This window comes from Castor canadensis, chromosome 11, assembly GCF_047511655.1.
Source record: "Castor canadensis chromosome 11, mCasCan1.hap1v2, whole genome shotgun sequence".
Taxonomy (NCBI): domain Eukaryota; kingdom Metazoa; phylum Chordata; class Mammalia; order Rodentia; family Castoridae; genus Castor; species Castor canadensis.
In genome coordinates this window covers 23,539,195-23,562,376 of record NC_133396.1, presented here as the reverse complement: position 1 = coordinate 23,562,376, position 23,182 = coordinate 23,539,195, and the positions used below count along the sequence as shown (strand labels likewise).

General features: G+C 44.9%; 1 protein-coding gene across 5 annotated transcripts in view; it reads left to right on the top strand.

Annotated features, from left to right (window-relative positions):
• The window catches only part of Cdk12 (cyclin dependent kinase 12), a 79,783-nt gene extending 57,025 nt beyond the window's left edge, over positions 1-22,758 (top strand). For 2 of the 5 annotated variants that reach the window (XR_012438575.1, XR_002213220.2), the window contains 4 exons: positions 4,434-4,543; positions 9,093-9,195; positions 10,034-10,129; positions 14,327-17,952. The gene's annotated coding sequence lies outside the window, so the exon portion shown is untranslated. Of the gene's footprint in view, positions 1-4,433; positions 4,544-9,092; positions 9,196-10,033; positions 10,381-14,326; positions 17,953-21,833 lie in introns of those variants that run through there. The other 3 variants (XR_012438577.1, XR_012438578.1, XR_012438576.1) reach the window with 3 other exon arrangements.
• The last annotated feature ends 424 nt before the right edge of the window (positions 22,759-23,182 follow it).

The window sequence follows — 23,182 nt, the reverse complement described above, 5'->3', positions numbered from 1 at the left end:
AAGTACTGTGTGTCAGTCATTATGCTAAGTGTTCTACTTTTAATATCTTGATTCTTAGGCAGTTTGAGGCTGTTGGAAAGAATAAAAGGCAAATCCCTTTAATTATCCTGAGCAATATGTAGGAAATAAATGGGAATGGTAGACCATTTTTTTTCCTCTCTAACCACATAGGACTAACCTAGAGGAAGTGAAGAAACAGCATTTGAGAGTGAGGTTAATCTAGGGAAGAAGTATTCACCAGACAGTTGCAAGAGGCCAATAACTTCTCCTTTTCTATAGTCCTAAACAGCAGTAGATCTGGTATGGAGCAAGATTACTTTTGGCACTGAGATTGATTTTCATTCTGGAAAATCAGGTCATAACCCAGGAATATAGGAGTAATCTTGGAAGTAGGTAACAAAACGAGGCCTCTCATCCTAAGGTGTCTTTAAAGAAAATGATGTTTATGTATTATGAATTGAATTAATTCCTTTGGTGACTGCTAATTTTTTAGTTTTAGTTTTGTTTGATAACACTTCAAAGTCATGAAACTGAATTTGTGATTTTGGAAAGACTCAGTGTCAAATTTGGGACAGGTGGCAATCTGATAATGGACAGAACTAAGATTGTGTTCCTCATGGTTGAGGAACACAACCCAGAGTTATACCATGAGGACTGCTTCAGTGGGAGCAGGAATACTGCTAGCAGAGGGGATTGCAGAGGATTAAGTGAGGGTCCCACTTTTAAGGAACATTCTGTGTTAGATGAGTCTTATAACTGGGGGAAAGTTGGGGTTTCTGTAGTTTTGTTTCCAACAAGGTCTTGTTACGTAGCCCAGGCTGGCCTCAAACTCACAATCCTCTTGTCTCAACCCCTGAGTGCTGAGATTACAGGTGCAAATCACCGTGCCTGACTTGAGAGTAGGTATTTGTAAGTCAGCACATTTGGACAAGTTATAAAATAAAACTACCATAACAAAAAAGAAGCCAAAGCAAAGAGATAAGCAGAAGAGGTGGAGTCAATTAGAAATGAATCTTTGAAAGTAAAGAGGGGTGGAGAGGTACACAGAACAGAGGAGAGGAAGGTTAACAGGAGGGAGGCTCATGAAAGAGGACTGTGTTTTATGCAAAGGGCTGGGAATTGGCTGACTAGGATGATACAGGAAAGGAATATTAGGATATGAAGTTGAAACAATCTTGTTGGCCTGAATAAGGAACTGGAATTTGTTTTGGTAAGCAGTAACAGCAGAGTATGAAGAGCTGAACATGATGCTGAGGACTTCTACAACTGTACGGTGTCAAGGAAGCAGAGAAGTTCTCTAGGATATTATTATTCTTGCCCAGACAGGAGGCAGTGAAGGGTCTGCACTAGAGCAGGATAAGGGGAATCAGAGAAAAGAAAGGGGTCCATAGGAATTAGGCTTGCTCACAGCTGGTACATGAGAGGAGGGAATAAAAGGTGTCCTCCATATGATGATTCCAGGACACATTTGTGCTGCTTATGGTGATGAAAGTTTGGTAAGAAGTGGCTGCTGCTTTGTTTTTAAGGAGGAAGTGTTTATTAACCAGTCAATGCAGTGTTTGTGTTCAGTGTTGCAGAGTCTAGGAGGGGGTTCTACCTCCATCCAGATGGTAACTTGCACCCTGCCTTTTTCAGGTTGGAGAACCAGGCAAGAGTCTTGCTAGGGTGTGTGGTAAACTTCAAGAATGCTAACCCACTCTGAATCTAGGAAAGAAAATACAGCTTTTAAAAAATTGTTTTTCCAGTTTCTTCCCCTTTAATGCTTTGAAATTGGGATATGCCTGTGGCAGCATGAGCCTGTGAATGCACAATTCTCTGACTTGATTCTTGGAAGGCCTTTTTCTGTCCCTCCCTGGGGGTCATTTGTATCTCTGGTTCCTGCTCCCAGAGCCATAAAGTGGGAGCCCCCATTTATTAATTGGGTTGGGACTGGGAGGGGGTCGGCGGGGGACTCTTTAGTATGGCAGGCAGGGGTCTTCCCGAATGAGCCCATTAGCCAGCCCCAACAGCAGCTGAAACGGGGCCGCAGCCAAGTCCTCTCAGTTTCAAAAACCCTCCATCGCCTGCAGCAGATCAGAACAAGGCCTGCGGGAGCCCTTAGCTTCTGATTGCAGCTGTGAGGAAGGACAAAACAATTTATAGGAAGCCAAGTAGGTCCTGTCTCACTGTCTCTTCCTTTCTGAGGTTGGGGAGGAGGGAGGCTGGGATACTGTGTCCCTTCTCACCAGGACTTCTCACAGAGCAAGAATGAGCCTAAAGTAGGAGAAAACAGGAGTGAGTGTGTGGGCATTGATTGGACATTTATGTGGATAGTGTGGGTGTATTTATGCATCCTTCCCATCTACATACAGGTGTGTTGGATTACCAACCACCACCAATATGGGGGTCCCTACAGCAAAGCCAAGTATGTGCTCAGTCTGTGGGGCGGGGTGGAGGGGGGAACATGCCTGTCATAGTCCTTCCTGTCCTGTACATGTCTTCAGTTCCCTATCTGCTTTATCAAGATACAGCATTAATTTCTTTTCCCCTTAAGAGGAAGGGTTTGGAACTTAAAGGAAGGCCTCCTCTAGGTACTCATTTGTCCATTTAGTTAAAACTGCATGAAAAAGAGAGGAGAGCTGCTCTCTGTAGTGCTCTGGAGAGGGGTGAAGGGCAGGAATAAATTGTGTCCTGATGGAAGAACACTTAACTTTGTCTCTCCCTTAAAGAATCATAGACTACAAGAGCTAGAAAAGAGGTCCTGTAATCTAGCCTCTCAATTTACAAAGCAGGAAACGGAGGCTTAGGGAAAAGAAGTACCTCACCCATAGTCTCAGCAAGTTAATGTAGCCAGCTAGGACTACATTCAAGAGGCCAGAATGTTAACCTACATGAATACAGCCCCCAACTTTAAGATCACCCATTCTTGAGAGCCCTGAGCTACCTACGAAAGGCAGGAAGTGGTGAGAGATTTTGAGAGGGGAGGGACAGAGGTTGAGGGGAAAAGGTAGATTTGAAAGTCATTAGTAGGAAAACACCCTTTGTGTGTATTTTTACCCTTAAGAATAATATCTTGATGACATATAAATTGTAAAAATAATTTTTATTTAGATAGAAAACTTTTCTGCTTCATTGGGAAGCAAGTGGCAACCACAACCAAAGATCCTGAAGCCTTCAGATTTACTCCAAATTTCTAAAAGCACTTAGCCACTGTCTCTGAAAGCTGGGTAGCAGGAAAAGATCCTCAGAGGCAACTGAGGAATTCACCTTGAATCTCAATTCAGGCTCCTTTACATTACCATAAAGCTCTATTGAAAAGGATCAAAAGTAATAGAGAAAGAAAATACATCTCATCTGCTAGAAAGCTGAGGTAAGAGGAGGTCTCTGAATGAGAGATAGAATTATAGAATTCAAAGCAAAATAAATTGCTCTCTGAGATTACAGAAATGATGAGAGGAGGGGGCTCTACCCCTTTCCTTTTTTTTTTTAAACTCTTGAGTTGTTTTGCTGCTCTTTAACCAGGCAGAAAGAAGGTAATATTCCACAGTGACCTGAACCCAAAAGTGTGCTCAATTGGCTAACCTGCAGGACAGGTTCTGTCAATCATCTTACTCTGCTGCTGAGACTACCTTACCTGCTTTGGTCTCCCACTGTATCCAATTCTTCCAATTCTTGCTTTCTCTGAGCATATGAAATTGAGAGCCAGTGATAAGCAGAGAGGGGAATGCTGAAGGGAAAAATACCACTGGACAGCTTGGAAATAGTTATAGGTCTATGTCGGGGGCAGTGGATCTGAAAAATGAACATTGTCTGTGGATGTCAAAGAAATAGGTACCAGTACATATCCTTTACATTTAGTCCATCACATCCTAATTGATAGCATAGGGGGAATGTGGAGTTGGTCCCCATGCAAATTCAGCACTGCCTGGAGAATGTATAATAGATCTACTTGCCCAAATTGTGTCAAGTCTGCTGTTCTGCAAAACTTTCTGTGTCATATTTAGGACCCTTTTCTGCCTCAGAGACCTTCTTGAAGAAGCTGTGATGGACAATAGAACCTTAAATCCAATCTCATAATCTGATTTAAAATTAGTTGGTCTCTTTCAAGTACTTGCATTAATCTCTTATTAATAACCTTTGTTACCCTTTATAATTTGGGGTTTCACACTTCTATTGAATTTCCTAATTTGTCTCTAAATATAGGGACTATGCTTTTGGATTTACCAGCTGGGAGCTAGTGTCTTGAACGTAGAAATCTAAAACAGTCATAACTGGGAACATACTTACGGTTCACTTGAAACTTTCTGAGGAATTCAGGTTTGATGGAATTGGAGGAGAAGCAACCATCATTACTGTTACCTGCCAACACTGTGCTTCTGGTTAAGACCAAAAACCCTCTTTGGTATCTAGTCCCTTGTCTCATGTCTCATGTAGCCTGTCATTTTCCTTTGCAGGTGGCAGCAGCAGCAATAGGAATGGCCCTTGAAGAACTGGGTGATGTCCATCAGTCATCTTGCATCTAGAGCCTGGCAAATACACTCTCTTCCACAGAACTTGAAGCCAGGTAGGGACTTAAGCCCAATCAGAGGCCACTGGCCTGCTTTGATATGGGGTAATCACCCATCTCCACCCCTCCCGTGGTCTCAGGGAAGTTTCTTATCCCCAGAGATCTCCAGGAAGTATCCTTTTCTTTTTATTTGATTCTTTATTTGGTATCCTGCCTTCTGGTTCACAGGTTTCCCTTCCAACTAGAGTGGATAAGCTCTTGTCTTGGCACTAGCAGTCATTCCTATTCTTTTCTCTTGGTGGCTTTGTTATTGGATATTCACCCACAATGGGATGCTGATATGGTTACTCAATGGCTACTCAGTTACTTTCAGCTATTCTAGGATGGCTGCCCCACTTGCCCACCACCCCCTCATACACAAAGCACTTATTTTCCAAAAAGCTACTTTCTATCCCTTTCTTCAATTCAAGATAGGGCAGTGCTGTCTCTTCTCATTGCCTCTAATCAGCTTCCCCACCTCCTTTCTGGGTTCAGTGGGTGATCCACCTGTCCAAACACTATGTGACACACCAAAAGTAGAGACCTGAAGCCTGCTTCCTCCATCCCCAATACCCAGAGCCAGCACCCCCACTTTCCAAGGAGAGGTGTGCTTCTCTCCTTGTCCCATATAGGGCCATATTTTCTCTGGGAGTATTTATTTTTCTTTTTTAGATACCAGGTCTTTCTATGTTGCACAGGCTGACCCTGAACCCCTGGGCTCAAGTGACCCTGCCTGTATCATTTCCCAAGTAGCTGGGACTATGGGCACCTGCCTCTGTCCAGCTTCTCTGAGAATATTTCTGTTGTTCAGAATCTCCAACAAAGGAAAGGCATTGGTGACTACCTCTTTGTCTTGGTAACTTCCAAGTCCTAATCTTTAGACAACCTCTCCTAGTGTCAAATGTCCATCCCTTTTTCTGTAGGTTAGACATTTAATGGGTATGGGAAAGGACCAGTAAACACATGTTCTTTGATACCGGTGAGGAAGGGTCTAATGACAGTCAGCCCCTCTCTTGGGAGCTGGAAGTCTAAAGGCCCATTTGTGTACCCTGGGAAGAGAGTACCTGGATCTTTTTTTTTTTTTTTTGGTACTGTGGATTGAACCAGGGCCTCGTGCACACTAGCCAAACACTTAACCACTGAGCTGCATCCCCACCTTACTACTGGGATCTTTTGAAAGAAAGGTGTTTTATCTAGTATCCATTTCCTGGGACCAGGATATTAGGCTCTGAGAGTCTGTCCCTACTTGATCCCGGATTCCCCCAGGATGTTGAAAAGGATTGGTTGTAGGGCAGAACCAGCCACTAGGTGTTACTCTTCTTATTTATTTATTTATTTATTTATTTCGGTACTGGGGCTTGAACTCAGGGCCCATACCTTGAGCCACTCCACCAGCCCTTGTTGTGTTAGGTATTTTTCAAGATACGGTCTCACGAACTATTTGCCCGGTCTGGCTTCAAACCACAATCCTCCTGATCTCTTCCGCCTGAGTAGCTAGGATTACAGACATGAGCCACTGATACCTAGCATGTTATTCTTCTTAAGTTCAGCACTCAGCTCTCCTCTGAGGCCTGTGGAGAGTTAGGGGGAAAAGGGAGTCAGAGAATCTTCCTTCCTCCTGGGTGCTGGAGGTGACCATCACCTTACCCATCACCTTTGCCTCCTCTCTCAGCAGTGTCTCTGTTGCATTCCAGACAGCACAAACAGCAGGCCCAAGTAAGTGCCTTCTCTGAGTAAGGTGCTTGCTCCCCTGGTAGGCAGATGCCTTGAGTTTAGGAGTGCAGCAGGTGGGATAGAGTAAGTTAAGAAAGATAAAACAGATGTTATAAAGCAGAAACTGTCCCTGGAAGTAGTCAAGTAGTGCTAGGCATGGGGTTTCTTGATAGCACAAATAGCACCAACATCAGGCTGTCAACCAGCCAGGTTGGCTAATTTTCTCAAATCAGCCTGACCATTGGGGAACCTGCAGTCCTGGTTCCTGCCACACGAGGGCACTACTGGCCAATTAAAACTCAAGCCCCTTAGCTGAGTTTGGTTGAGGGTACCTTTTCCAGAGGACAAGGGTCAGAAACACTCCTAGATAGCAGGCCCAGGCACAGAAGCCATTAGGATAACTGGTACCACTTGTTCTTCCTTTACAAATGGCTGGAGACCCTACACATTTGGCCCTTGGGTCCTGCTGTATCATTGAACTCCCAGCTGAGTTTGGAAGCTCCAGCTCCAAGCACTGAACACCTTGCACAGATGCTGTCTTCCTGAGGGTTTGGCAAGCTCTAGCTGTCCATCCCACTGTCTCCTTGCCTCCAATGACAGTTGCTTTGCAGCCCAGAGGATGAGTGTCTGTGGTTTTCAGAGGAAAAAAACCTCTTACAAGTGTTCTAAGAAGTGTCTGTGTTAGTGAGAAAGTAGGGGAACTAAAGACTAGGAAAGTGAATTACCCCATCATCTACCCCAGCACAAACCTATGGAACTCAAGACAGTCTAGTGGATGTTTGCAGTTCAAGTGGCTAGAGTACAACCAGGACACCTCTGGACTCTGAACCAAAAAAAGGTGTCAGAAAGCAGGATGAGGGGAGCGCTGTTTTGTCCTGTGAGCTTCATACCCACCCTATGCTGTGTTAAGGCTCTGGTGGGGATACCAAGTGGCCACATGACCCCTGTGAGCCTGAGGAACCCACAATTGACCCTCAGTCTCCATGAATCCCTTCCAGGCTGAACAGGCTCAGAGAGATGACAGAGGTCCTCCTCCCCCCATGCCTGAGGGCCCCTCCCCAGGAGGACAGCTTGATTAAACAGTCGGTGCTGCTGGAATTACTGCACAGCTGGCGCTCCCCCTAGCACCCTGAGCAGAGCAGCAGCGCAGATTAAAATCTCCAATTAGCGTTAAAGTGAAGTGAGGAGGTGCTAAGGCTGCCAAGGAGGCCAGGGGGGGTCCTGGGTCAGCCCCCCATTCCTATCTGATTCTGAGTGCCACCCTTAGTCACCCTATCTTTGCTAGCTCCTTTCCAACAGCGAAGCTCATTAGCCTTGTATCACTTGGGACCAGAGGGCTTGGACTGGGGTCAGGTGCCTTACCTGGAAAATTCTGGGGACTCTTAAAGTATGGAGGAGAGTAAGAGCAGTCAGTGCTCATTAAGGGAGATGCCTTGTACACAGCCTACCAGGCAGGAAGGCCAAGATGACTTCACACTACTGCTGCTGCTTTTTGCCTGGAGAAAGGGCAAACAGAACAGATTCCTCTAAGCCTTCTTTCTATAAGGTACTCAGGGACGTGGTGCCCACATGAGCATTCATCTCTATATTTATCTTATCTGACCCATCTGCTTCCATCCAAATCATGACTCCTTCCTTCCTCTACCTCTCTATCCTCTCAGTTTTCCTGTGGGCAGGGTAGGCACAGCCAGGCTTGGGAGCATTGCCATGCCCTGCCACCTGGGTCCCAGCCGGCTCCTCATTATCTTCCTAGTTTGGGGAAGAGCAGAAATATGCCAAGAATTGAGGTCTCAACTCAGACCCTCCCCACCCCTGAATATCACACCCCCTTCTAAGGCTGTCTGCCATTTACATTTCTGCCCCTCACCAACCAAGCCCAGAAGCAGGCAGCACAGCTAACCATGCCCTCGACTGCCCTCTGCCCCTTTAAGGGAAGAAGAGGTGGGTACCCAGCTGACTGAACCTACTCACACCTCCAGAAATTAGACACCAGGGCTCAGTGCCACCCTCCCAGGCTGGCACATGCTACCCTGGCAAAGGATCAAATAGCACCCCCATCATACCCCCACCCCTATGTCTTCCTCTACTCTCTCCCTCTTTCTCTCACCCCCCCCCCATTTTTTCTCAGCTCAAAGCACAGCTGAGCCTTAAAGGGGCGGGGGGAGGTGGAGGGACCAAGCTGGGGCGGGGGGGTGTAGAGCTCCAATAGCACGTTTTCACCTGCCATTTAATTGGATGTATTTTTAATTAATGGGACCTCAGGGACCAAAATGAGACAATCTGATCTCTGAATAGGGACAGGGGAGGGATTGGATAAGGGAGGAGGATTGGGCCACTGGGTGCGGTTACCAGGAACCGGGGCCCATCAATCAGTGGCCACTTTGCGTACTGGCATGGGTAATAGTGAGGTGGAGGAGGCGGGGGGAGGCAGGGGAGAGGTGCCAGGATTTCACCCCAACTGCCAGGACCTACAAAAGGGATGGAACTATGCTGTTTGACTCAGGTCTGTGGCCCACAATTATGGCCAAAATAGTAGGTAAAGCTGTTTTCTTGCTCCTGGGATTTTGTCTAGCTGGGCTTATCCCAGAGTATTGTAAAATTATAAAAAGAGGATAGGGACAGAGCTTTGAGGTCCATGAAGAAAGAAGATAAGAACTAGAGATCATGGAACCAGAGACTGGTAAGAGAGAAGAGAAGGGCAGAGTTCAGAGATATTTCTGTACATTTTGATGTGAAATAAGCTGTTATGGAGGTTACATGCAAAATGGCATGGAAATGAGGTCTGAATCATAGACCTTACTCTTTCAAGGAAGGGAACTTGTAGCTCATTGTGCCTGACTCCTTCATTTTACAGATGTGAAAACCAAGCCCCAAAGAAGGGAATACTGTCCTGGAATTGCTTTGTGTTTCTGGATTTGGAGAGTTCCTGGAATCACAGGGAAAAGAAGAGTAAGTAGGTAAGGAGGGAGGAAAGTCAAATGAAGAGGATACCTCTATTGCCTAAAGTCTCACATCTCTGTCCCCTGAGTCTTAGAAGTAATTTAGGGGAGTCAGGTAATCTATGGGGCATTATTAGAGGGACCTAACCTTTGTGCTGCCTCAAAGCAGACAGATTTTCTACAGCTCCACCCCATGGGATTTTGCCATGACTTCTAAGGTCTACAGAGAAGGAAATGCTCCAGTTATCCCAACTCTTTAACCAGTCATGACTAAATGTTGAACTTTTTTTTTTTGAAATCTTATCACAGGTTTCCCTGAAGCAATATATGCCACTAGTGAAAGTTACGTCAAAAATATAGTGGGATGTGACCTTATGCCTCTTGTTCCATGGCTAGAACAGAGACAGAATATAAATTCAAAGCCCTAAAAGCTAAATTACAAATGCCCCTGAATTCGTGTGGTGCCCTGGCCCTAGAGTTCTTAGGTCCCTTGTGGCTCTTACAGTGTTGGTGTATTATGGAAAAAAATGTAAGTTTCTAGCCATCCCTGTCCCCACCACCTTGCTTCCTTCACTGTCCATATGCTAGAGTTAAGGAGGGAAAGATGAAGGGAAAGAGGACTTTCCCACCTGGTTGCCAAAGATGATATTTCTTGGCATCCTTCTATTTCATCAAAATATTCAACATCCTTTGTTCTGTGCTTCATGAGGCTAGGTTGGGATAAGGGCAAGGATGGGCCACAGATCTTAGAAGAAAGTGCCCTTGGAAATTTTGTCAAATTCTCCAGGCCCCCCACAGCTTTCCCCCATACCAGAATTGTCTTCTCCTTTATTTTAGTACCCCATTTTACTTCCAGGTCCCTGGAGAAGAATAGGATCTACTTTTATTCAGAATAGACCCTCGAAGCCTAGACCTTGGCTGGCTGATTGTCTGCCTTCTCCATTCAGACAAGGTGAGAAGGCCCTCACAGCTTCCCAGGTCAGTCTGGAAATAATCCTTCTAGGACCCCTGCCTGCTTCCATGGGCATCAGGACTGTTGGTGAGTGGGGAGCTATGCCAGGGATTGGAAAGGAAGGTTCTTCTGTTGGGGAGATAAGGAAGAACCCTACAAGCAAGGAGAAAATAGAGGTGAAATTTTAGAGCTGAGACCTGTGGTCCCACCAGTGGAGCTGACTGCTGAATGTAGGGCAGGACACATTCATGGTGAGTATTTTGAGAGGGATTTGCTAAGGGGCTGCTGTTTACAGAGCTGCTGTTTCTACTCTAAAATGCAGAGCAGTGGAGAAGAGTATACAGCAAAGAAGGAGAGAGGCTGGACCTTCTATTAAAAAGCCTGCAACCTTTCACTTTTTGTTACTGTTTCTTCCCTGCTCCAACATATTGGGGGCATATTGGAAAGGGAGCTGAAAGGCCCTTAAAGCATGCTGTTTTAGGATCAGCATATGGATTCTGGTGTTTCACTGAGGAACAGAGACCCCACCCTCTAATCTGACCAGGCCTGCTTCACATTCCCAAGGTTTAGACAAGGGTGTCAGATCTATAGCTTGGAGTCCGAGCCTCATCCCTGCTCTGGAGTCCAGAAAAAACCCAGAGCCTTTGGTGGGGAGAGGGCTTGAAGTACATGGAAGGTAAAGATAGCAAATTGCAGAATTCCCTACCTTCTAGAAAAAAGGGATTAGTCAAGATACTCAGCATTGGACTAGGGTTTAGCTTTTACTTTAATGGAACCTTTTTCCTTCTTCTCCCCCTCAGTTTTTCCCACTGTTTTGGGGGGATATCTGAAAATCTGAATATCTTACCTTGAAACCTGGAAGACTATTACTCAGTTTTGCTCCCTGTAGCTCCCAAAGCCACGGAGGAGGGGAAGGAAAGTAGAGAAAGGGGTAGACAGAGATAGCAGTGCTATGGTTCCATCACATCACTGTAGGGAAGGACATTCATAGAGAAATTAATTCTTTTTCACCCAAAGAAAAGAAACTGGCCAGGGAGGAAGCCAGGTGGAGATGCCTGCCCCTGAAATAGCATCCCTACCCTCTCTTGCCTTCTCTCACAAGCTGATATGTGCCCAAATGTGCCATCTCTCATCCTGCTTCACCGTGCAGGCATCCAGCTCTCTGCCACAGCACAGAGCACATGCTGGGGTCTTCACATTCCTTTACTTACTCATCTCAATATGTCTGTGTTGCAGATTCCAAGGGTTGAAGGAGGGTGCTGTGGCCCTATGGGTAGGAAGGTGGTAGATTCTAAGGCCCATTGGGTACATATTTGCCTGGCTGGAAGAGGGGGAGGGCGAAGGCTGCTGGCAGCTCAGCAAAGCCTGAGTTTCTGGTGACTCACAGCAATGGAGGCGGCTCATGAAAACAACAGAGGGAAGGGGGTCCAGGACTTGTTAGAGCTCTCTTTACTCCAGTTCTGCCCACTTTGTGCTCTATGGACTCTGACCTAGATTAGTGGAAGTCCCAGCTATGAAGAGAGAGGGAAACTGGAGAGAAGAGAACAGGAGAGATTTTCTATGAGGAAAGAGTGGGAGAGGCCAGGTATTCTTTGGCTACTATCTCTACAGGCTGCCCAGAGATTCCTGGGTATCTACATGTTCTGGGCAGCCCAGGAGCCCTGGGCTTCTTCCAGAAGGGCTTTCCAGGTGAACACAACTAGTCCCTCACTTGCCTGCCTAAAATTTCAACTTTTTAGATTTTGTATTTATTTATTTATTTATTTTGGAGGTACTGGGGTTCATACTCAGGGCCTACACTTTGAGCCACTCCACCCACCTTTTTTTGTAATGGATATTTTTCAAGATAGGGTCTTGAGAACTATTTGCCCAGGCTGGCTTCAAACCATGATCCTCCTAATCTCTGCCTCCTGAGTAGCTAGGATTACAAATGTGAGCCACCTGGCTCCCGGCTAGAGTGATTGATTGATTGATTGATTGATTTTTTTTTTCTTTTGAGATGTGTCTTGCTAGCCTTTCTACCTTAGGCTGGCATCAAATTCTATTCTTCTGCCTCAGCCTCCTGAGTGTTGGGATTACAGGCATGAAACCACAGCACCTGGCACTATAAATGACTTTTAAAAAAACAAAATAAATAAAAAACCCCAACAAAATCCACTACTAAAAGACCAGAACTGGAAAGGATATCACCTGCTCTCATTACTCTCCCTCCTAGAAACAGACACTTTGGATCAGAGAGGAACACTAGGGGTGCTTAGGTTGGCTAAACAGGCTATTGGTATAGTCTGGGAAGTGGGTGCAGAACCATAGATCTTCAAAAGTGCTGATGCTGTCCTCCTTCACAGGCCAGATGGGCAGGATACGTCTTCTCTAGCCTTACTGAATCAGAGGAGGATAGGATGCTGTGTTGGAGATTGTATTAGGAAAAGGAGACCAGAAAATAGACCAGGAAAATCATCCACGCCTAAGACCATAGTCTCAGGGACCTACAACTAGAACTGGCAAAGGGAAACAGCTAGGGATCTTGGGTGCCAGTGTGTCTGGACACATAATAACAAACATCCTGACCCTGACCTCAAGGAAGGGTGGACTAAGGGGGAGGGTCTTTGATAGATCATGAGTTCTCATTTGCCTATCTACTCCTGATGATCCAGAGATGGTTTTTTTGGAGAAAGAGACAGACCAACTGTTCTTCATGCAGGGAGGTGGGACTCCCCCATCTCTCTGGCAGCATAAGAAGCCCAGAGACCCCATACTAAAGTTCAGTTCTAAATCAAACCAAAGCATTACCTGAACTGGATATAAAAATGGTACTGTAAGGGGGAACCCGGGTGCACCCGGTGGGATAGACAGGTGTGGGAGTTAAGCCCCAGGAGAGAAATAAGAATCACTCCTCTATACCACATGCTCCTGATCCTCCTCTTCTTCAAATTCCTTTCTCTGCTCTCTTTTCTTTTACCTTCCATTAGCCATCTCCACTCCTGGCTACCTCATCTCCTCTAATCTGGGAGGACATGGAAAGTAGTAGTTTATTCCCTGCATTTTTCTCTCTCACAATCTCTTACTCTCTTCCCAGTTCCTAGCTGAGAGCTAACTGCATTTGAATTCTTTCTACCAGTGAATGCCACCAGGATCTTAACCTAGGATTCCTAGGCTGTGAATGCCTTTGGAGTGGGAAGGACTCATCCTTCCCACAAGTATACCCAGGCCAAAACTGATTTGTCTACTAGCATCAAGGTTCCTGTCCTGGAGCAGAGGGCAGCCTTAGAGCTGCACTGGGGCCTTGGCCCTAAATGCATATATGCCTGTGCATTGGGCACACTGGTTTATTAGTGTTATTTCAGCATTGTGATGCAGAGAGAGTAAGTGTAACAGCTGCTCCTTGCTTGCAGTGTTTATTGTTACCTAGAGACAACCTCCTGGCTTTTTCCCAGCTCCCCCTCCCCCTCCAACCCAGCCCCCTCCATGCCAACAATCCTGTTCTTCCTACACTGATGGGAAATTTATAGCTTGCCCATACCATGCCTTTAACCCTCTCCTATCCATAGGATAGGTGGGCTGAGGGAAGCCAAAGTGAGCAGTGGGCATGCTTGGACCCTGGCATGATAGAATAATGTGTGGAAGAGAGAGGAAGAAATGAGACACACCCGTGTCCAGTCTCAGGCTCTAGTTGCCCTCCTGGCTGTCATGTGGAGAGAAAAGAGGAAAGAGCTTTGGATTTGGCTTTGAGATCCCAGAGGAGCTCCTTTGGACCTAGCCTTGGGATTCTGGCATCCTTCTGACAAAACTGTTCTATTCTATGGGCATCTTTGTGCCCCCAGTTGGGTTATGTGGACCTAAGCAAATACAGTGAGGTAGAATTAAAATGGGAGGGAAATACAGAGTGGCAGGATCCCCTGACCCTCCTTTCCATCTGAGAGAAATGTAGCTGTAGAGATGTTATACTGAAACAAGAGGCTCTGACATGAGAGATGCTGGCCAGACCTCTGCAGCTGAGCATATGTCAAATATGAAGCCTGCTGCTAGCCTGTGGGAAAAATTGCCCACCTTAACTTCATCCTGAGCCCAGCTAAGGTTCTGAGAGACTCTGTCCATTCTCCAAGCTGGCCTTTTTGGTCTTTGTGAGCTACTGCTTTCTGCTTATTCTACCTGGTTCATTTTCTCCTGCATGACTTTTGGTTTGATATCTTGGGGCAGATCCAAGAGACTGAAGAGACTGGAGCATCCTAGTTATGGTCTTCACAGAGCTGGGGAGAGAGAAGCCCCCTTATCCCCTTCTGACCTGGGATCTTTTATGGAAGAGTATCATGTCATCTATTCACCATCTTCGTGGAAACAGAAGAGAAGAAATGAGATTAGATTTTACCAGAAAGGATAGAGGTTAAACAAATGGAAAAACTTGCTCATGGGATGGAAAACTTCAGAATGGGCCTACTTCTTTTCAGAAACTGTTCGGTTGGCAATGAATTTAAATATGTGTCAACCCAAAGAACATTGGAAGAACATGGTTACTTTTCTAAGCTTTCTCCAGGCAGCTTCAGCACAATTTCCACACAGTGCACCCATCCTTCATCCTTTGAAATGTAGTATGTGTGGTGGTTAGAGCGTAAGTTTCAGAGGCAGACAGCCCCGCGTTCCAGAACCAGCTCTGCCACTTACCAGCTACTTTGGTAAGTCACTTAACTTCTTTGAGCCCTAGTTCCCTTGTCTGTGAAATAGATAAACTGCCCCTTATCACTGTGAGAATTTTATGAAATAATGTATGTCAAGCTTGATCCTCAGTGGGTCTCAGTTCAGCAGTGCTTGATGCAGTAGAATACTTGTTTTTATGGAGCCAACAGAGCTAACATTGCTTCAAAGACTCCATGATTCCCCTGAGATTATTGCCAAATGTGTGTGTGCATATGCTGGGGAGAATACTATTCTTCACGATGTGGGGAGAATACTATTCTTCACGATGTGGGAAGAATACTTCCTGGAAAGGAAGTAGCCCTAATCTCTTAACTCAGACTTCCTAGGAAATCAGTTCCCCCATTCCCACATCTCTCTAGCCAGAAGAGAAGCCACTGTCCCAAACAACATCTTAAGCCACTGTTCTGCCTGCAAGTATAGCTTTATCCAGGATCAAACTGGGGAAAACAGCCATTAGAAATATAGCAACCACTAGCATTTGCCAGGCACTTTACAGTTCTTCAAGTACATTTGCCTGAATTAGTTCTTTTGAAACCCTGAACAACTCTGGAAAGAAAAAAGAACTCCACTTATCAAGTGCCTACTACATACCAGGCATTGTACTGGGTATATTTTTTAAGTATGTTTAAAGTTTACAGAGTATTTTGTCACCTAGACGTGCTGTGATTTATAAGGCTCACCCCCTATTTTTAATCATTTAGGTATTTTTGCTGTTATAAATAAACCACAATGAATATCCAAATACATAAAACTTCATGCTTTTTTTTTTTTCAGTACTGGGCTTTAAACTCAGGGCTTTTGTACTTGCTAGGCAGGTGCTCTACTGCTTGAGCCACACCATCTCCTTGTTTGGGGGGTTTTTTTTGTTTGCTTATTGTTTTGGTACGACTGGGGTTTGAATTCAGGGCTTTGCACTTGCAAATCAAGCATTCTACCACTTGAGCCATACTTCCAGTCCTTTTTGCTCTGGTTATTTTGGAGTTGGAGCCTGAGTTTAAACCTCGACCCTCCTGATCTTAGTTTCACAAGTAGCTAGAATTGCAGGCATGAGCCACTGGTACTTGGCTAGGCCTGGGAATTCATTCTTCCTTTTGTGTGTGTGTGTGTGTGTGTGTGTGTGTGCTACTAGGGATTGAAATCAGGGCTTCATGCTTGCTAGGCAGGTGCTTTACTACTTGAGCCCATCCCAGACCTGCCTCTTATATTTTTATAGTAAATTTTGAGGTGTGGAATTACTGGATCAACAGATACAAATACCCCCCATGGTTATGATCATTTTATTGATGTACCCTAATGAAAATAATATTTATTAATCTCATTCTTTGGAATTCTATAATGGAAACACAAGAGTAGCCCCTTCTCCTTCATACCCAGTAGAGACATTAGTATTTTATCATAGTTGACTTTTTTTTTTTTGTAGTACTGGGGTTCAAACTCAGGGCCTACACTCTGAGCCACTCCACCAGCCCTTTTTTGTGATGGATTTTTTTTGAGTTAGGGTCTCTTGAACTATTTTCCTAGGCTGGCTTCAAACCACAATCCTCCTGATCTCTGCCTCCTGAGTAGCTAGGATTACAGGCATGAGCCACTGGTGCCTGGCCATATTTTTTTTTCTTTTCTTTTTTTTTAATTGAGATAATTGGACTGTGGGCATGGCTAAAGTAGTAGAGCACTTGCCTAGCAAATACAAGACTCTAATTTCAACCCCTGATACTGTCAAAAAAAAGTGAGATAATTGTAGATTTACATGCAGGTTTAAGAAATAATACAGAGGCCAGATGAGGTAGTTCACTCCTGTAATCCCAGCTACTCTAGAGGCAGAGATCAGGAGGATCTCAGTTCAAGGCCAGCCTGGATAAAGAGTTAGTGAGACCCCCATCTCATTAATAAAATTGGGTGTGAGCTGGGCACCAGTGGCTCACACCTGTAATCCTAGGTACTCAGGAGGCAGAGAGCATGAGGATTGCCATTCCAACAAGCCAGGCCAGGCAAATAGTTCATGAGACCCTATCTCAACACAAAAAAGCACTGGCAGAGTGGCTCAAATGGTAGAGTTCCTGCCTAGCAAATGTGAGACCCTGAGTACTGCCAGAGTAGCCCCAGTTCTGCCAAAAAAAAAAAAAAAATCTGGGTGTTATAATAAAGCTGGGTGTGGTGGTGCCAGTTATTCAGGAAGCATAAGTAAGAAGATGAAGGTACAGGCCAGCCTAAACAAAAACACAAGACTTTAATTAAAAAATAACTAAAAACTGAGTACTCATGGCTCACACCTATAATCCTAGCTTTTCAGGAGGCAGAGATCAGGAGGATTGTGGTTCGAAGCCAGCCATGGAAAATAGTATGCAAGACCCTATCTCAAAAAAAAACTATTACAAAAAAAGAGTTGGCGGAGTGGCTCAAGCCATTAGAGCACCTGCCTAGCAAGTGTGAGGTCCTGAGTTCAGACCCCAGTGCCACAGAGAGAGAGAGAGAGAGAAAGAGAGAGGAAGATAGAAAGGAAGGAAGGAAGGGAGGTAGGGAAGGCAGAAAAGAGGAAGGGAAAGAAGAAAAAAGAAAAGAAGGGCTAGCTCAAGTGCCTGCCTAGAAAGCCCAAGGCCCAGAGTTCAAAACCCTAGTACCACCCACAAAAAATGATAACTAGAATACTGACATTGATACAATTTACCAGTCTTGTAAAGTTTTCTCTAGCTTACTTATTCTTGTGCAGGAGTATGTGCTTATTAAGTGTTACACAATTTTATTACCTGTGTAAATTTGTATATCTACCACTATAGTCAAGATGCTGAACAGTTGTAACACTACAAGAATTCCTCATTTTTTTATAATCACACTTATCTCCCCCCACCTAACTTATCCCCTCCTTAACACTTAGTACCACCAATCTGTCCTCTTCTTCTAAAATTTTATCATTTCAAAAATGGAATATGTAATATGTAACTTTTAAGATTGGCTTTTTTCATGCAGCGTAATTTCCTGGAGATCCATTCAGTTCTTGTACACATCAATAGTTCATTCATTTTGTTCCATGGTATGGATATGTCACAGTTTGTTTAACCATTCACCTGCTGAAGAACATCTGGGCTGATTCTAATTTTGGGCCATTACAAATAAAATTACTATTAACAGTCATGTACAGATTTCTGTGTGCACATAAATGTTTTTTAACATTAACTTGATAATGTTAAATGTATTTGGGTCATGGTGGAGAAAAAACAAACATGTGGAAGCAAAATCCCAGACCTGTGTTTAGTCCTGACTTACTCCTACTCATCACCAGAGTCCTCTCACTTTGTACTAACTAGCAATGAATGAAATAGTGCATTTCATTTGGTTTGCTGAGTGTTTTATATTCACAATTATTAAACTTCCTAACCCTTTGGACATGGCATTACTTTTATCTCCATTTTGTAGATGAGGAAAATTGAGGCTCAAAATAAGTCATTTTCTCAAGATCACATGCTGTTAGTTGACAAAGAAGAACTTGAATCACTCTTCTACCACACCAGACTTTCTTAGAGGAGGCCTTTCTGTACTTGACTGGAAAGAGTGTAGGGGGCAGAATTAGCAAAGAGATGTTAGAGGCAAGGACAACATTGGAGCAACCTGGGTCAACTCAGGTCCTCACAGCCAACTTTGGCTCATAGATTAAAAGAGCAGCAATGTCATGAATCCAGGGACACCATGGCATGGGCCCCTGAAGTTGTTTCCCCTTTGACAAAGAAGAACAGGGTTGAAGTGATTATAGCCCTTGAATAATCTCTCCACAGGCCTGAGACCTAGAATGAGGAAGGGAGGATCTAGCATTTGGATGTCTGTCAGAATGAGTAATCAAGGTCCCCCTTGGAAATGTGAAATTGAATGTTTCTCTGAGGTCTGAAGAAATGGAGGCCCAAAACAAGTGAGATCCCTACTCTGGAGGAGTAAGGGAGATACAACACTTTGTTATTTTCACTTACACCTTGGGTAGGCTCAATATCTGGGTCATGGTGGAGAAAGAACAAATAATGGAAGCAAAATGCCAGACCCATGTTTAGTTTTGACTTTACCTCTACTCTTTCCCTCCAAACTAACGTCATGGACAGCTAGGTTCAAAGAAGCTGAAGAAATGGTTTGATCTGTTCCTCAGCCTCTGGGCACTGGTTGAAGCTGGCAGATGCCACTTACAAGAGAGGTTTGGCTTCTCTCCTGAGAGCTGTGTCTGGCCAAAGTCTGCCACCTCTCACTTCCTACTGGAGGTGGCTCTTTTATAGTTGATGTTACCATTCATTGTTCCCTTAACCTATTCCAGTAGCTGTGGACCCATAACAGTTTTCTCTACTTACAGCTCCAGAATCATGCTGAGTTTACATATCACTCTTCCATATCTCCTTTGACTTATTGGGAACAGCATATCTTATCCCTATCTAGTCATTCCAGCCACGGAGGAGAGAAACATTGAGGCTGAGACCTGGGATGGAGATTGTAGGGATTATATATAGGGACAACACTGCATCCCTGAAATAACTAGAGCTATCTGTTCTGAGCCTTTATCTTTTGGTTGGAAGTTCTTAGACAAAGGGAGACCAGTCTCTACTGGCTTCTCCCCCTCCTTCTCACACAGATTTCCTGAAGTCCTGAATGTGGCTAGGAAGACAGTCCCTTCCTATGGAGCCAGCATGGTGCCTAACTGGGAGATCTCAAGACCCCTCTTCTTCTCTCTCCTTAGTTGCTCTTCTAGTCCAGGTCTGTTCCTCTCCTGGCACCACTCCCTTCCCATTCCTCTTTTCTCTTCTCTCTCTCTCTCAGCAAGTTTTTTATGTGATTACAGGCACTGCATGGTAATTAGTGCTAAACTCATTTGCACAACTACAGTTAATTGGCTACAACAATTAATTAATGTGTTGGAAATTTGGCACTGGAAAAAAAAAGTTTGTCATCAAAAAAAGGGCAAAAAATTGTAGAGTGAGGTACCCATAAAAATCGAGGGCAGGCTTCAAAAGCCCAGCTGGGCCTCCAACTTCAGGCCAGCTTCAGATGCCTCCCCTTCTCAACTTCAGCACATTTTCCTCTCATTTTTATCTTCCTTTTTCTTTCATTTTTCTTTCTTTTCTATTCTTTTTTTTTTTTTCTTTTACAACTTAAGCAAACTCATTTCCCTGATAAAATATAGCATGACTAATGGCTGGAGCATGTAAAAATCATTGGGAAAATGTCCTTGGAAGACGAATGCATTTTCAGCAGAATAATTAACTTAATTAACAAATTCACATGCATATTCATCAGGCTATTAATGTCTTCTCGGCTCAGCTTGATGAACATTGCGGTAATAACCATCTCATTTACATACTGCATTCTACTGCGATCCAAAACAGAAACATACAGGCATACACACACACACACACACACACCAATACACACAACATAACTTGGGCTGCTCTTGACTTCCAGGGTTGGCTTCCTCTGTGTGTGTGTGTGTGTCAGATAGTGGATAGGTAGGAACCCTGACTGGGTGGTGTGATCTTTAGAGGGCCATGAGTCTGGTGGGCTAGGCATACCCACATGTGGATGTCTGAGAGAACTTCATCCTCCTGTCTTCTTTCTCCTTTTCTTTTCTCTCTCTCTCTCTCTCTCTCTCTCTCTCTCTCTTCTTGTTTCCTTTTTTCTATGTCATTTTCTCTTTTTCTCTCTCCCCCCACCCCAGTCTCTCTAGGGAAAAACTTGGTATCCGTGCCAACTTTTTCCCCCCTTCCCCTCCTCCCTCTCTTCTCCTTCCTTTCTCCCAACTGCTGCCAGCCGGCATCAGCTCTGAATTGCCATCTCCTTGAGCTCTCTGTGGAGCAATCTCAGAGAGCAGTAAGGTGTGACGCGGAGCTGTGCCGGCTTCGCAGCACCGCCTGCGGAAAGAGCGCAGGATGGCGGAGGAAGATTAAGAGAAATCGCGAGCAGGGCTCGGCTGCCATTGGTGTGTGCAAACGCCGAGGAGGAAGGGAGAGGGAGAAGGGAGGAGGGGGGAGAGAAAGGGGGGAAAAACCAGCAGCTGTCGGCCTAATTCTTCTAACACTCTGCTTGTGGTCATATTAGAAAAACAGATTATGCCCCTCGGTGCCACTCACTTATACTTGACATACGTTAATGTTCTATATCTCCATTCTCCAGTCTTAATGATAGTGGACTTGGGGTGGAGAAAGATGGAACCTGGGTGGCCAAGGGGCACAAAAGAACCTGTCCTTTCATTCTCTTCTGACCTTCAACCCCAGTCTTCTCGCCATGTAGAAAACAAGCCTGCGTCCAATTTGCAGCTGATATCACCATTTGGGTTTGTAGGTCCTTAAGGGGTTCAGAGGTCAGAAGACACCTGGAAGTTTTTTTTGTTTTTTTTCTTTTTTTCCCCTAAAAGTCACTTCTCCCCTCCTTGGGAGTCTTAATAAGTCGAATTAGGAGCAAGTGGGACCAGCTCTGTGGCATCCCCTTTCCTAACCTTTCCATGAGCCCTTCCCCTCAGTCTGAAATTGGGGAGTCGGGGAAAGGAGTCTATGATATTTGGTGCTCCAAGAGGGGGTTACAAAGAAGTCATAAGCAAAACGAGGCCAGGTTTGTTTCTGGGTTGCTATGGAAACCAGGTTTGCGCGCGCGCCGGAACACACAACACACCCTGTTGACAGGAAAGAAGGAGCCCTGAGGCCTTCCTCCTTCCACCAATCCTGAAGGTTGTACAGGCAGAGCTTGATAAAGCCTGGGGTAGTGCTGGTCTTAGAGAACAAATCATTCCCCACAGCCCACTCCACCAGTCCAGAGCCCTTTGACCCCCACTTTCCCTAGCCTTCCACTCCAATATCCAGTCAGAGGAGGCTTTTTCCTCTGGTGCCTTGTCCTCTGAGGAGACCTGTTGCTTAGCAACCACTAGTGCCTTCTTCCTAATAACTCACAGGGACTCAGAGATATAATATCTGTCTCTATATTCAGTTCCCCTCCCCTGTCTATTTATATTTAATAACTGAAGCCCTGTCTTGGGTTCTCTTGGCACCTGCTTTAGAGGGATTAAGCTGCAGCCTGCCGAAAGAAGGTTACACCTGAAGAAGAACTTCTGAACAGGGAAGAGTGAAAGAAGACTGGAATAACTAGGAGATCTAGGGAATCTGTAGAACCATATTCTCTTCAGCATAGTTACAGAGGGGAAAGGTGTGGTAAAACATGGAATTTGGGGAGGAGGTGTCCACAGGGATTCTTAGGGTCAGCACCAGGACCTGGAGTGGATGGACCTGAACAGTTGCCTCCAAAGCTGGTACTTTCCACTTCCCACGCCTCCCTGATGCTACTTCCTGACTACTTCCAGTCCATCAGATGGAGGCCCATCAGAGCTCCAGTTTCCTAGTGTCTAGATGTTGGTGTGGTGGGGGGATGGGGGGAGGCTATGCTGAAGGAAGTCCCCAAGGTCTCAGTATCTCCCAAAGGTTTTTGGTCACTAGGAAGGAGTTCTTCCAAGCTCTCCACCAGAAATTCCCCAACTGATCTGGCAGTGGTAGCTGTACAATATCACCAAAAGTGAAGAGCAAGGAAGGTCTATGTTAGCAGAGTCAGAGATCTGGATTTGGGTTCTCCCCTTCTTACTCCTGTATTCTGTGTTATTAACTACTTAATATTCTAAACTCCTTGTTGCTGAATCTGTAGAGCAAATATAGCAATAATGTTTACCTTGTTGGACTTTAGCAAGATCTATTAAAATAATATGTGAAATAAAACACTCTGAAAACTGTCAACTTAACTCAATTATTTTTTAATGACTGCAAAAGATCTGGTTGCTGGGGAGAGGGAGGTGTTGTGACTTCAGCCCAGCTTAAAAACAGCCTTTTCCACAGCCCTCCCCACTGTTGAACTTCCATTGCATTATTTGTTGGCAGTTGGGTTATGCCTCTTTGCCCTCTGGTCCATAGGGCTGGGAGTTATAAATCCAAATAAAAATTGAAGCTATCAGGAGAGTTATCTGGTGATGTCCTTGTCTTTCTCCTCGTCTACAGCCCCAACCTGAGACCTCTAATTCTTAGTGACCAAGATAACAGCCTCGCTGGCAACCCCCCCCCCCCACACACACCAATTCTTTATACCTCTTTCTTTCTTTCATTCTTTTTTTGTTTTGTTTTGTGGTACTGGGGCTTGAGCTCAGGGCCTTCACCTTGAGCCACTCTGCCAGCCCTTTTTGTGTTGGGTATTTTTGAGATAGGGTCTCATGAACTATTTGCCTGGGCTGACTTCGAACCAAGATCCTCCTGATCTCTGCTTCCTGAGTAGCTAGGATTATAGGGGTGAGCCACCAGCAGCTGGCTTTTTACCCCTTTCCTTGGCCATTGCCTTCACTGCCATCATGCTAGCTCACAGTCGTACAAT